This window comes from Podarcis melisellensis (genome assembly GCF_964234715.1).
Source record: "Podarcis melisellensis genome assembly, chromosome: 4".
NCBI lineage: Eukaryota > Metazoa > Chordata > Lepidosauria > Squamata > Lacertidae > Podarcis > Podarcis melisellensis.
Genome location: NC_138531.1, coordinates 56,137,866 through 56,152,955, shown reverse-complemented (window position 1 = coordinate 56,152,955; position 15,090 = coordinate 56,137,866). Strand labels below are relative to the sequence as shown.

The 15,090-nt window shown below is 44.3% G+C and overlaps 1 long non-coding RNA gene across 8 annotated transcripts in view; it reads right to left on the bottom strand.

The window, feature by feature from the left end:
- LOC309368212 overlaps positions 1 to 15,090 on the bottom strand; it is a 123,547-nt gene that overhangs the window by 10,856 nt on the left and 97,601 nt on the right. Inside the window, exons 1-3 of one of the 8 annotated variants that reach the window (XR_014167615.1) lie at positions 13,453 to 13,545; positions 4,602 to 4,686; positions 3,388 to 3,506 (exon numbers count right to left, since the gene is read on the bottom strand). The exons of 6 other annotated variants lie outside the window; for them this stretch is intronic. This is a non-coding gene — a long non-coding RNA (uncharacterized lncRNA). Of the gene's footprint in view, positions 1 to 3,387; positions 3,507 to 4,601; positions 4,906 to 13,452; positions 13,546 to 15,090 lie in introns of those variants that run through there. One more of the 8 variants, XR_014167616.1, reaches the window with a different exon arrangement.

Sequence of the window (15,090 nt, the reverse complement as noted above, 5' to 3'; positions counted from 1 at the left end):
ACATTTTTCATGAGCTCACTTAATGAATCTTCCTCTGCATGCAGTTAGGTATATGGAGGCTCTTGCTTGTACCCTAGCTGCGCATTGGTCCGCAACAGATGCCCTGGCAGAAAACCTGCCCTATTAAGCAGTTGGTGGAGGGGACCGAGGCATCTTTTGCTGCCTAAAAAAGGACCCTTCTACTCCATTGATTTTGATGAGAGCACATCAGATCCAAGTTTAATTATGCCAGTTTGATGCCATCATTTCTGATTTGGCTTGTCATGTCTACTTTGGCTTCTTCATTGTCAGAAAGAGACATGCTGGTGACCTTGTCATAATCATTAATGAATATTAATTAATCTGCCACAACTAAGTATTTTTAAATACTGTTTAAACCCCAAAGTGAGGGGTTTCTTGAAGAGAGATGGGTTGTTGTTAGAGTTCTTCCTTTTCTCACTTGTAAACTACAGAACACCTAGCACATTCACATAAACACTGCATTTCTGTTTTCCATTGTGAAACCTCAGCAGTTTCTCATCCTCTGGTCTTTAACAGGATATCTTTCAAAACAAACTTGAAGAGTAAGCTTATATTAGAATATATTATTGTAACTCCTGATTTAGGGATGCTTCATTAGGAAACATGCTAGGGCCTCCATAAGCTCAATCAATCAATTCTATTTAAAATTCTTCACCAGAGGTAGCTCCGAAAGTACTCTAGTATTTGACATTTTGCTTTAGAGCTGAAGTACAGGAAAACAGGCCACGTGTGAAGGTCACTGACATTTCGTCAAACAGATTAAGCATTATAAAGTGTCAAGCAACATTGTGAGATTTTCATTTATTCATGTAAGTCATGGCTCATCTTCAAATAGGGTGAGTTTATATCTTTAGAGTAAGAAAAAGAACAATTATGGACTCAGAAACCCGAGATGTAAAATAAATATGTGCTGTGTGTATGTGTCTGTTTTAAGGTATGTAAAATAATATGCACCAGACAGATACAAGGCAGATCTGCAGAAATTGATTGACACTTTCCAGAAATAGATGGGGTAAAAGCCATTAAAAATAATTGTAAAAGCGCATTTTGAGTTAGCTCAGTAATTGGTCAATTTTCCTGTACAATTGTTGGTGAAATTTTTAATGGCATGTAACTTTCTTCCTTTCATGGGAACAGCATGAAATATTGCTAAATTCAAAACAACACAGAAAATAATAGAGACTCTATTATATAATAACAGTGATAAAACTAGAATACAATTTACAATACTGCAATAGCTTCACTTAGCTTCTGAGTTTTGCCTTTTGCATGCTGCTGATTATTATGCTGTGGTTTCTTTCTCTCTTTTTTGGTAAAAAATAGATGCACTTTATCTGGTAGACACTAGGAGCAATGATTCTTTCCCATGGGACCTCACCACACACATAATTTTTGTGCCTGTGCTCAGCAAAACATGGACTTAAAAACTCATCTTTAGATTGCTAGGATGGCGTTGTGGATAAACTGATGAACCTGACCTGAGAGAGATGGTCAAATACCTGCTCAACCATGAAGCTCATTGAGTAACCAGTTGCTGGATCTTCACCTTATATTACAGACTTGTTGCGAGAATAAATATTAACATGCTTAAAACTCCACTACATAATAGATCCTGCCAGGAAATAGGATTCCAGTTCACAAAAATCAACATGTGATAAAATCAACAGTGATGTCTATTCTTAGAACCGATTTATCACAGTTTTAGCCTACTAGAATGTAATTGTCCTAAATATGGTCACATGAATATTTGATGCTTTCAGATAACCTTGTCCAATAAGAATCTCATTAAACAAGGGTGGGGGGGGAGAGAGACAATGATGGGTTGGAAAGGCTTATTGGATTTCTGAATCCCCCTTAACATGACTTACCCATCTCCACCTTAGGAAATACCATTTATTTCCCCCTTATTTCCCCCTTATTTCCCCCTTATTTCCCCATTTATTTCCACCCACACCCATTATCTGGATCTGACTCACCCAGGAGAAGAATACTTTTAAAAACAAAACACCTTCCCTTATTAGTTGTGTGATGCTTCCCCAATGTTACTTCACTGTTGGTGACACTCTTGCAGAGAATACCACAATGAAAGAAAGACACACCAATGCACCAAGAACATTTTTGCTATGAAAAGTTTTAGGATTCCAGTAGGGTGCCACAGGATATGCATTGGGGGTGAAGCAGTAAATCAGTCCACCAAGGCTGCATTTTGTGATTGGTATAATTCAAATGACCGTCTGAGAGAGTGTGAGAACAGGAAGACCATCTTATCTCCTCCGCTGTACATTACTTTTAGAATGTACTTTCACTTCTGTTGGTTCTCCTGGGGCTGAAAGAGAACGGTTGCCATTATGCTTTCTCTGTGTAAAGTCTGTAAATAAAACATAGAATAGAACTACGGAGTCTCCTGCTTATTGCTGTACGATGCCAGGAGAATAGTGTGCACAAATCATTATGATTTCTGTCACTGGGGTGTCTGGAAAAGAAGGGATAAGCTTCCCCAGAACCATGCTCACCAGAGGACGCCCAGAGGACTGGGGGGCTACCGACACCCCAGGGCATTTTCTAACAGTATGGCTGTCCTAAAAGATCTGCAGGTGCAAGCAGTACTGAAAGTAAGGTGAATAACTACCCCAATAACATCATGAGCACAAATCATTGTAAGTGCACAATAACGTTCTAACTGTACACTGCCCCCCCAGTAATTGTTCGGTTTTTTTTCTTTTATAGAAGAATGAAGGGGAATTTGCTCCACTTTCAGCCCAAGTAGTGTACAGCTCTTTTTCTGTCACTATAATTAGGCTAGAAACAAACATTCCTTCCGATGCCCCAGTTGAAAAGCCACAGGAGCACCCCCTACCACACACACAAGCTGTAAGACTGTTGCATAGATAGCCCTACACAACCCCCCACCATACAGCCAGTGCATTTTAAAATCTGAAAGAGTCATTTGGCTCTGTGTTCCTATTGCAGGCACAACTGAGGCATGATAGCATTAAATTTGGTGCTGCACAGTGTGCTACTGTGCTCAACCAGCCAAACAACTGTGATGGCCCAATCAGCATTATTTATGGGTGATTAAACTATGGGGCAAATGTTTCCCTCTCACCTTTAACACAGCGGTATGAGCTGAAGAGTGCCAGCTGAGCCTCATCCATGTCAAAATGATAAAGATCTGGAACAAGATCTACATGACTTTGGAATTGGTAGGCAATTATGTATATAACTTTAAAAAATAAAATAATGCCTGGCTGATAGTTGATCAATGATCAGGGATCAATAGCCCATATTTTCTCAGAGACTCAGACAATTAAGCTCAGTTTAACCTACAGAAAGGCTTCGTCATAGGAACTTTTCAAGTCTGCTTACCAGGGCTGGTTACCTCACGGTTGTATAGACTCCTGAGGTCAGTTGGTTTCCCCAGACAGCTTCCTCCATGGCTGTTCCCATCTCCCATACCAGAGATGGCTTAGAATGTTTTCAAGTCCCTCAGGGGAAAAAAATGGAATTATGCTTATGGACTTGTTGGTATATGTGTGTCTCAAGAGAAAAAAGGAGTGTGCCTCCAGGGGTGAAGTCAAACCTGGAGTAGTATGTTAGCAGTATGGAACTGACTGCAAGCCTGGGCAGTGTGCACAGAGGGCTTGGACTGCCCAGACCCCCCCCCCCCCCAGCCTTGCTGATGTGGTCCAAAGGAAAGCAGAGCAATATGTTTGGCACCAGCTTAGCTGTAGGAGTTGATAAAGGAGGCATATAGAACATCACCCAACTGTCCTAGGGATTCCACTCTGGATTTCTGTAGGGTTTACTCCTTAGTCTTTTCCTCTCCCAAAGATATTCAGCTGAGGTCTAGGAACAAAGTTTTCCTTCTCCTAGATGGGCTACTTACCCAGGTTGATGAGCCCCATCTGCCCCTCACTTCCCTCTACAACATGTGCAGAAACCTCCATTTTGGCTGTTGTATCCCTTCAAAGTCCCATTGAAATTGGTGAGATGCTTTTAAGCAGCAGCATCCCAAGTCTCGCTGAAGTTACTTAGTGATGTTCAAGCTCTAATTCAAAAGATTTTTTGAGTAGATGCACCATTGGTCTCATCTGCTCAATCTGCTAGAGCTTGTCTCCACATGCAGGAGAAGTCCCTAACCAAGGGTTTGAGATGCATTGGCTACCCTCTCCTGGTTTAAGCAGCCAGTAAAAGCCATTCCTGTGGTGTGACTGTTGCTGCATGCTGACAACATCTAGAAGCCACAGGTGAGAGCTGAGTGCAGGTGGATTAACTACCTCAGAAGGGGCATAATGTGTGAACACTAGAGGTACTACCCCTCCTCTAACACCCCATGCATCCCTTATGGACTAAAAATGCAAAAAAAGGGGGGGAGACAGGAAAATATGGACTGTACTATAACTGTACTAATATTCACACATGCCCACCTGAATAAATATCACAGCCTACATGACTGTACACTCTCCCCCCTAAATTGATGTGCTGGATTCTAAGTTTTTAAAATTCACAAATCAGTCAGTGGCATCCACAACAAAGGGAAATTTTAAGGCATGTATTTTGAAGTACAAAATATCACATACATTTTGAAGACGTCGTAGAATACTATGCAGAAATCTTATTCCCCTTCTGAGACATTCTGTGTGTGAGGCAGGCATGAAATCTGCACTAAGAAGGATCAAAAGTTGTATGTTATCAAATACGAGTTGTTTCTTTGATCAATACATAGCACAGTCAGAGATTATTTTACTGGGGGGTGTAAATAGCCATGAGTCTGAAACAGTGGTATCAAAATACAATCTTCCAGATGTAAGATCCTCAAGTCTTGTCAAATATTGTGACTCGATATCTGCCTTTGAAGCCTATTAAAATACTAGCTAGAGTCAAAGAGCTTAATTCTGTCAGTAATGCCACAACAGTTTACGCCAGCTGAGAATTTGACCTGTAGCCTCTTTTTTGAATTGCCCTCCAGTCTATTAAGCTTACAATATTTTAAAAACATAAAATCAAGAGGCAGAGCACTTGCTGTGTCCAGATGCAGAAATGAGAATCACCTTAGCAGCCGGAGATACAGCAGGGGGCCTGAAACTCCTGCAGCTTATAAAGCGTGTTCTCACTAGCAGAGAGCACGTGTTGCGGTTGGGGAACAGACCACCATCATGACTAGGCAAATTTGTTGGGAACCCAAGCCTGTAAAGGGTTAAATGGGTTGCTGGGGATTTTTGAGTGTTGCCAATTCGGAGGAGGGGTCAGAGTCTATAAGTAGAGGAGATAGACGAAAGGACATCCTCTTGGCCGTTTTGCATCGGATCACATGGAGCACTGGGACAATCTTCTCATTGTCTGGTTACATTTCTTTATTTCTTATTTCCCCCTTTCTTTTTAATCCTCTCTAGTCCCTTAAATAATTTAATTCCCCCTTTTTCCTGTCCGATTTCCCACCCCATCCCTTACCCTGCCCTGTGGGAAGATTCTCCCTGTATCCGTGGCTTGCCTTTCCCAATAGGGAGAGAACCCCCGTTAGGGGCTTTCTTTTGCAAAAGGTTTCCCCCATTTCTCTCGTTGAAATTGTGGGGCTAGTCAGGGCTGTTCCCAGCTTAGCTGGAATCACTTTCGTTTATAGTATCCCCATAGGTTGGCTTTAATTTGAGTGTGTGCAGCGCTGTTGGCCAAATTTTAAGCTAGCCTTGGGTGGGAGCACTAATTTGGTTTCCTTTAATATTGCTATGAGACTAAGATTCTCAAGAGCAGATACAGGGAGGCCTATTCGGCCTGCACATTAACTTCTAAGCCTAAGTGCTACAGGTAGCAGTTAATTGTTAAGTCTCTGTCACGTGACTCATTCTTGCTATAGGAATGTATCTGCTTGCAGGCCCAGTTGCTCCTAATGTATATCTGAGGCAGACAGAGGGCCCCAGAGGCTCTCTGTGCCTCCAAGGACTATGAGTACTCTGCATATGCTCTTGAACTATGCCATTTCTGAACAAGTTTATTTTCTTTAAGTTTGTTTTGCCCTGATAGTGGCAACTGCCATTTTAGAGACGAGCCATTGTGGCTTAGTGGCAAAAGTGTAAGACTAGGACCTGGGAGACAGGGTTCATATCCCCCTCTTAGCCATTGTTATAACAAAACAAAACTAACTGCTCCTTTTAGGTTATTCTGTTGCTGGGTAGTTCTGCCCATTTGTGATAAAAGAACTTTGGATTTCTTGAAGGGGTGCTTCCCTGTAAAAGGGCAAGCAGGGGTACCTGGACAAGCGGTGGGCTACCTCAACTCTCCTATTTCACTGGAAACATTTATGCCTGGCCTAGCAGGTGTTCCTAGGGCTTTGCCCCAGAATTCGATGGCCTGGAAGCATCTCCAGCCTGAATAGTGTCCCCATGTGGTCTATAAGCAATGGTTTCCCTGGGTCAGTCATAGTGCCGGTAATGCCTAGGTTGCAGGATTGGTCCCTGTATGGGACAGCTGCATGCTCCCATACTGGTCTACCTGGACACTTAGGTCCTTTTGGTGGTTACCTCACTGCCAGGGATGTAATGGGCGCCACACTTGCAATATGCAAGTGGGAGAAAGCCCCTTTGCGTGCCCGCATTGCAGTTTGCTCTGTGCGTTGCAGGACACGGTGCTGCACGGGCTGCAATTGCATTGCATTGCATGAGAGATTTGCAGTTGCATTGCACAAAGGGTGTGTTTGCATTTGCACGGAGTGTATTGTTGCATTGCACGGAATGTGTTGTTGCATTGCACGGAGTGTGTTGTTGCATTGTACAGAAGGTGGGGTTGCATTGCACGGAGTGTGTGCGCGTGTGTGCATTGCACGGAGTGTGTAGTTGCATTGCACGGAATGTGTGTGCTTTGCATGGAGGGTATAGTTGCATTGCACAGAGTCTGTTTTTGCATTGCAAGGAGTGTGTGTGCATTGCACAGAGTGTGTAGTTTCATTGCATGGAGTGTCGTTTCATTGAACGGAGTGCGTAGTTGCATTGCACGGAGGGTTTGTGTGTGCATTGCACGGAGTGTGCATTTGCATTGCACAGAGCGTGTTTTTTGCATTGCACAGAGTGTGTAGTTGCATTGAACGGAGTCTGTAGTTGCATTGCACGGAGGGTTTGGGTGTGCATTGCACAGAGTGTATAGTTGCATTGCACAGAGCGTGTTTTTTGCATTGCACAGAGTGTGTAGTTGCATTGCACAGAGTGCGTGTTGGAAAAGGAAGCTGGCTCGGCAGTAACTTTGTCAGGACTTCTTTAGGGGTTCTGGCCAGCGTCGGCCCTGTAAATTTACATATCATGATGGCAGCACTAGATGCCCCTGCCCAAGTGGGGGGCTGGAAGCTGGCAAGCAATAGCTCAATACCTTTTGCCCATATTCCCATTTTATTTAGGGATCCAGTGGGATATCGTTGCTAAAACAAACCACTTGCCTATGGAGAAGCTGTCTGCCTTGAAGGAAGTTATTTTGTAATACTTCCTCTGTAGCAAGTGATGGTTCATCAGATCCGTTCTTGCTGGGTCACTTAATTAATCTTCCCACTAGGCCACGCTGCCTGCGGCCTGAGGTCCCCTTACCTTTGTGTATGCCTACCAAGTGTGGTGAAGGCAGATATCAGGCGATGGTAGCAATTCCTGAATGTATGAAATAGTAGTTCGCCATGGCAGGATACCTTGAACCCGCACAAGGATTTTCAGGTTTATGCTGGTGCTGCTGGATCTTTGCCCTTTGGTTTTATTTCAAGGGCTGCTGGTGTGCAAAGCTATGGCCTCAAGCCCGGTGTGATGAGGCAATCATGTGACATAACTTTTCTTGAGTTTTTCCCCATTGTAGTAGCAATTCACATGTGGCCCAAGGAGTTCAGTGGCCATCGGATCTGCTTTTGGTCTGATAACCAGGTAGTGGTGAGCGTTTTGGCAAAACAGTCCTCATGCTCCAGCAGATTCTCCGCCCCTCCGCTCACGCTTTCGAGCTGCGCCGCTTAAGGTTTAATATTGTGCTTTCTACTCTCCAAATTACGGGATCCTCTAATGGTGTTGCTGGCACTCTATCCCATTTTCAGAGGAAGCGCTTCAGATCCTGGGCTCCAGACTCAGCTGTTGCCAGACTTTTCCAGACCACCTGTGGCATTGTGACAACAATTAGCATTTATAGAGAGCAGCAGCTTCCATTTCCTCTTCTGCTTTTAGCTCTTATGGGATGGCCTGGATGGATTTCTTAGCCTTAAGCTGGCAGTCCTTGGCCATTCAGATGAATTGGCCCCCATCCTCTGAGCAGATCCTGCAGTATTTGGTCCACCTGCTGCAGATTGGGCGTGCTGTTATAACTATCAGAATTCAGTCCGCTGCAATGTCTGTTACACTGAAGCTTTAATTTTCAGAGACCCTTATAAAATTTGTAGTGCGTAGGGCCTTGGAAGGTTGGAATAGGCTCCAACCTCATAGGACAGCGGGCAGGAAGTTGGTCAATTTCACCTATGCAGTATCTGCAACAAGTTAAAACTTGTCTGCTGGTTAAAGATCAAGGCGAGATTCCTTTCAGTAGTCCATTGCATTTTCGCACTGAGGGTTGGAGAAATGGTTGTTGGTGCCAGCACGGGGATGAGAGTCTGGAGGCTTATTGCTTCAGGACTTTTCCTTATCCTTTGGAGCTTGTCATTAGAGTCGGGAACTCAAAAACAGACTTAGTGGGCAGGAGTGCCACAATCAGGGTTCCCGCCACAGGTGAGGAAGGCCCTTGCCCGGTTATGGATAACAGAATATTTGGCTTTCATTCCCTGGGGGCTGGCCCGCTCCTAGTGCATGAAAATGGGTTCCCATTAGCCAGGCATCAATGTGCTTACGTCGTGCACCAGTTATTACGGCCTGCGGCTTGCTTACCGCTGAACACACCTCATTCCTTCCGAATAGGACTGCTGCAAAGGCTGCACACTGGGGGCCTTGTCAGTAGACAGGATTGTGAATACGGGTCTTTGGAAGTCTGACGCTGACAAGGGTTATATCAGGAAGTGTCACAATGATGTCTGTGCTGATGCTTGTCTGTTATCTCCTTTTTTTTTCTTTTCCTTCATAGGAGCAGCTGTGCACATTTGGGTCACAGCATCGTACACTAGGCTGGCAAGCATGTTGACGAGTTTGGACTGGGGCGCCATCTCAGTCTTCCTGCCCATGTGAACATTTACTGGATGTCCTGATGGAGAATGCTTTGGCAGGAGATCCTTCCTTTGGTGTGGTCGAGTGTGACCTGTGCAGGTCCTTCCGCAGTGCTGGTGGTACAGCTGGGCGAGAATGTTTGCTGTCTTCCTCCAGCATAAGTTTGCATTCCTGCATGCAAGAGGACTTGGATTGAGTTGATGGCAGCTCTCCCTGGACTCAAAATAATTTAAGGCATTGGTTCAAGGTGGTCTGGAGGGGGGGGTTGGAGCACCTGTCCCCTCCAATGCGCAAAGATATTCCATTAAGGGAATCCAAGGATTCACTATGTTTTTGTCAACCCCTTTCGAGGGGTAGGGCTACGCAAGAGTCCCTGGGAGCATTTGGGGGTGAGCTTGAGTCTGATCCTGTTTCATTGCTCCCCCACGCTGTTTATTTGTACTGGCGACATGGTGGGGCCCAGTCCTCAGTGCTGCCCTGTTAAGGTCAGGTGCAGCTAGTCGGGAACCAATGCTTAGACAAACTACCACTGAGCAGGCCAGGAAGCATGTTAATAAGGCGATGGACAATAGAATAAAATAAATAAAGTAAATAAAATATCAAATAAATAAAATAGGTCCTTGCTTTAGGTGGTTCTGTAATATTGCACCCTGCTATTTTTCTTCAAGACTGTTCCCCTCTTTAGGGCAGATGGGGTGCATCTTTCCCCTAAGGGGAACGACACCTGGCGGGATGCAATTGCCTTGGGATTCTTTGCTCCCCCACAATGTTGCTGGTACTGTCGATATGGTGGGGCCCAGTCGTCAGTGCTGCTCTGCTGAGGTCAGGTGCAGCTAGTCGTGAACCAATGCCTAGATAAACTACCACCGAGAAGGCCGGAAAGTGTGTTACTAAGGCAGTGGATATAAAATACAGGTTGTTGGAAATCGAATGCATTCAAAGGTTATGTTCATTAACATTATTGGTGTCTTACAATTTTGCTTGTTTTATCTTATCCCTGCTACGGGGGAAGCAGGCCCTTGCCCTGTAAAAGATCTTAATAAATACCTGGCGGTATGCGCCCCAGGGGATGGGCCTCTGCTATGGCATAAGAATGGTTTGCCCCTGTCAAGACACCAGTTTGCAAAGGTGATGCGTAAGGCGATTCTGGCTTGTGGCGGCACAGCCCAAGATTTCGCCCCCCATTCTTTTAGGATAGGGGCTGCCACGACAGCAGCCCACTGGGGCTTGTCAGCTGCCAGAATAAAGGATTTGGGTCGCTGGAAATCAAATGCGTTCAAAGGTTATGTTCGCTGACAATTGGTGTCTTACACTGCTTTTATTTTATACTTTTATTAGGTTTAGCGGTTGTCCGCATTTGGATGGTGGGACACAGTATCGTCCATTGGGTTGGCGTCGCAGCACGGCAATCTGGATGGGGTCCAGATCTCGGCCTTCCTCCACACATTCGGTTGTCTTGGCTGTCCAGACGAGGAATGCGCTGGTCAGAGTTCCTGCCAAGTATCCAGAGGCAGTTGCTCCTGGAGGGGCCGCCAGCTGCTATGGTGGTGCAGCTGAGCGAGAATGACCTGGTGACCATGGACTGTTTGTCACTACGTGCTGCAATTCTGGGTGACCTGGAGACGCTGCGGGCAATGGTGCCAACAGCGAGAATCTTTTGGTCAAAGCTTTTGCAACGCTGCGTTTGGAGGGGCAGTCGTTGCTCGGCCGCCACTGAAAGGGCCAGAAGATGCGTCAATGCTGCAGTGGTCAAAAAGGCTTTGGAGCTGGGTGGTGATGTGATTTCCCACCCCGAGATTTCTTTTCAGAGGCCATCCTTTTCAGAGCTGATGGCGTGCACCTTTCTGCTTCAGGGAATGAGGCTTGGATTGGTGCGGTGGTGACCAAGCTGAGGTCTTGGTTGGGGCTGTGAGTGGTTTGGCGGTGAGCTGAGGCTCCATGGCGGTTAGGCATTGGTTAAATTGGTGCTTGGAGGGGTAAGGTGCCTATCCCTCCAAATGATGCGAAAGGGAATTCCGTTAAAGGAATCCAGGGGCTTGCCATTCTTTCGTCCTTGTCCGTGGTGCCGGGCTTGGGCCGTGCAAGCCCCACCGGAACATGAGGGTGAGAGGTGATGGTCTGTGTCCCAGCCTCATTTTCTCACCCAATACTTGTTTCCCACGCTGGCTTCCGAGGTGCCCGGAAGGGACCAGCTCTGTCCTCTGGCTTCCGGTGGTGTCCGGAAGGGACCAGCTCTGCCCTTGGGGGCAAGGACAGATAGTCATAACCAATGCCTAAGCAACCACTCACATTTTCTGTATTTTAATAAAGTTGTGGCCAAAAAATATGCCAAAAACCTTAAACAAAAATTAACGTGTGATGTGTGAATTTTTGGGGGGTGGTACTGTGGAACTCAACACGCAAAGCGTGTTCTCACTAGCAGAGAGCACGTGTTGCGGTTGGGGAACAGACCACCATCATGACTAGGCAAATTTGTTGGGAACCCAAGCCTGTAAAGGGTTAAATGGGTTGCTGGGGATTTTTGAGTGTTGCCAATTCGGAGGAGGGGTCAGAGTCTATAAGTAGAGGAGATAGACGAAAGGACATCCTCTTGGCCGTTTTGCATCGGATCACCCGCCCCCCCTCCCTTCTATAGGGTGGTTCTTGGGTTCAATTGACCTTGCTATGCCTGTCATGGGGTCGTTCGCCTTTGAGCGGGGGCCTGGTAGGAATTTTGCCATTTGGCTGATTGGCTGTTGCCATTTGGTTTTTGCCTACTGCGTAGCAAATCGTCACAACTTGTAAGGTTGGCGGTTAGGCATTGGTTAAATTGGTGCTTGGAGGGGTAAGGTGCCTATCCCTCCAAATGATGCGAAAGGGAATTCCGTTAAAGGAATCCAGGGGCTTGCCATTCTTTCGTCCTTGTCCGTGGTGCCGGGCTTGGGCCGTGCAAGCCCCACCGGAACATGAGGGTGAGAGGTGATGGTCTGTGTCCCAGCCTCATTTTCTCACCCAATACTTGTTTCCCACGCTGGCTTCCGAGGTGCCCGGAAGGGACCAGCTCTGTCCTCTGGCTTCCGGTGGTGTCCGGAAGGGACCAGCTCTGCCCTTGGGGGCAAGGACAGATAGTCATAACCAATGCCTAAGCAACCACTCACATTTTCTGTATTTTAATAAAGTTGTGGCCAAAAAATATGCCAAAAACCTTAAACAAAAATTAACGTGTGATGTGTGAATTTTTGGGGGGTGGTACTGTGGAACTCAACACGCAATGCAGAAGTGGTGATTGAAAGCGAGGTTGGGGCCACCCACTCATATGCACTATCATTGGGAGCATATTGGGAGCCCATTTAAAGCTTTTTTGGTACTATTTTTGAGTGTGATCTCCTGAAGAGTACCATTAACTGAAAAGTTTCAGCTGCTGCACTCAGCAATCATTATCATTTGCAGTAGCTGCTGATGGACAAAATTTAATTTTACTTTCTCAGTATTATAGAGATACCTACAGATGCAATAATTAGACAGACATTACCCTGAGGAAAGAGAAGGGCTAATGTGAATAACGTATTGATAGCCACATGAATGCTCAGCCATATATACAAAATTCTGGAACAGAAAGGAAAACATGCAGCATAATTGTATGTACACTTATTGGAAGTACTCCTCCTCTTCCTCTATACACAATATGCTAGAATAGAAAGGATAACATACAGCATAATTGTACAAATCTATGGTATGGCTGCATTTGAGATACATTGCCACCCCATCTCAATATATATATATATATAACTGGGGGAAATGATCTGGAGGATGGTGTGCCTTCTTTACAAGTAAAAAGTGAAAGAATTTGTGGTAATTTATTTATTTAAGAAAAATCCAACTGCTGGGAACTTCAGGCAGATAGAAGTTTATAAAAAATTACAATTGTTTATAGGAGGTAGAGAGAGAAGACCATGCCCCTATAACTTAAGGTAACCCACTGAATCTATTGATTAGCAATAGATTCAGGAAAAAACAAAGAAATTACTTTGTAATACAACAGGCACATAATTAGCATACAAATTCATTGCACTTCCATGCATAACAGAAGTTGTGTGGAAGCAATGATTACAAAGGGTGGTTGTGAGTTTAAAATGGCCACAACTTGGATGGGTTTCATTTCACAGTTTGACACAAGGCTGGGGCAGTAAAGTGACTTCCCAGTGGGAAGTAGGGTGAGCACCACCTCCCAGCTATGGATACAGGCAAAAATGTAAAGGACCCCTGGATGGTTAAGTCCAGTCAAAGGCGACTATGGGGTTGCGGCACTCACCTTGCTTCAGGCTGAAGGAGCTGGTGTTTGTCCACAGACAGATTTCTGTGTCATGTGGCCATCATGACTAACCCGCTTCTGGTGCAACGGAATACTGTGACAGGAACCAGAGTGCACGGAAACACCATTTACCTTCTTGTTGCAGTGGTTCCTATTTATCTACTTGCACTGGTGTGCTTTTGAACTGCTAGGTTGACAGTTGTATCCTTATGTATACAACCCAATGTTATCACTGCGTACAGTGAAATCTAGGTCCAACAGTTGTAACCACAGCACAGCACCAAAATTGTACATGTGGGTAAAATTCCCAACCCTATCCCACCAACAAGTGGCTAACTGCTGTCCACACCAATGACAAGCAGTTTAACTGGAGATGTGATCAGGGAAGTCAACAACATTGCCAAAACTGAAGCCTGATCCCCCTTCTTTTATAAACCAGCAGGCCATCAACTTGACTGGGGCCTGAACCATGCCTTCCTATATAACGCTGAAGCTGCTAACCACATTATTTCTTTAAAGAAAGTTGTGGCCATGATTAACTAACTTCTTATTTTTCAGTTTCTTCTATCCTTGGGTCTGAGGAGAAATAATTCATCTGAAATGCAGAAAATACTACCATAAGATTAAATTATTAACAAATTTCTTTATCTAAATGATTCTGGAGAGAACTAAACTATATGTGAAATGAGATGGATCTCATCCTTTCATATTTAAATATGAGAAAATTTCATCACTACAGTCATGTTAAGCTATTTTCGGATGTTACAGTGTTTGCTTCAAAAGAATCCATTGGCATGCAAAATCCAGTGTTCTTGCAATTGCAGGGTTTTTTTCTGATGTGGGATTGCATCTCTCCTCTCAAATAATTATAAAGGTTAGTTTGGGTTGCAGTTGAGCTAAGTAATTGAAATAATTTCAATTTCCTTATTTCTATGCCTTTCTGCTAAACATTTCTTTAGCATTCCAGCCAAATCACAAGCAGAAGATGAATAACGTGAAAAAAAATAAAGTAGTTTTTTAAAGGAAAAAAACCGAACATTTCCTTTTAACCAGAGAACAGTAGCATAAAATTTCTCTATCGACTATGTCACTAGACATTAATAAAAGAGCTGCAAAATGAATACAAATAAGCGATAGCATAATGGTGCCAAACATTTTCCCATGCAATTGTGGATATCATTTCTAAAGAAATATTTAAGTTATCTAAGCAATGTTTTTTGAAGTTTTTCCATAGAAGTCCCAATGTCTATATATAACAACCTTCTTATTTTTTTTTTAAAATAATTTTTATTAAGGTTTTCCAAATTAAAACAAATAAAATCCAATTCATAAACTTTTTCCAATATCCAGGACTTCCCCTCCCCACCCCCTCTTGTGTTCCAAATCTTCCAAAAAAGCAATAATATTCAACAAATTCTTATTCCCAAAATACACTCATCATCAATAACTCAATTTATCCAAATTTCCATCCCCTAAGGTCGACCTATTCCCTTCCACGAGTTCCCCCCTTTCAAATATAGTACAGATGAAAATAGAATAAAAACAAACAATAATTTTACAACCTTTGGATTCCAAATTTCCCTCCCCTCTTTCCCTGTTGCGTTCCTCCTATCCCTCCACTTCTAATGTCTTCCTGAT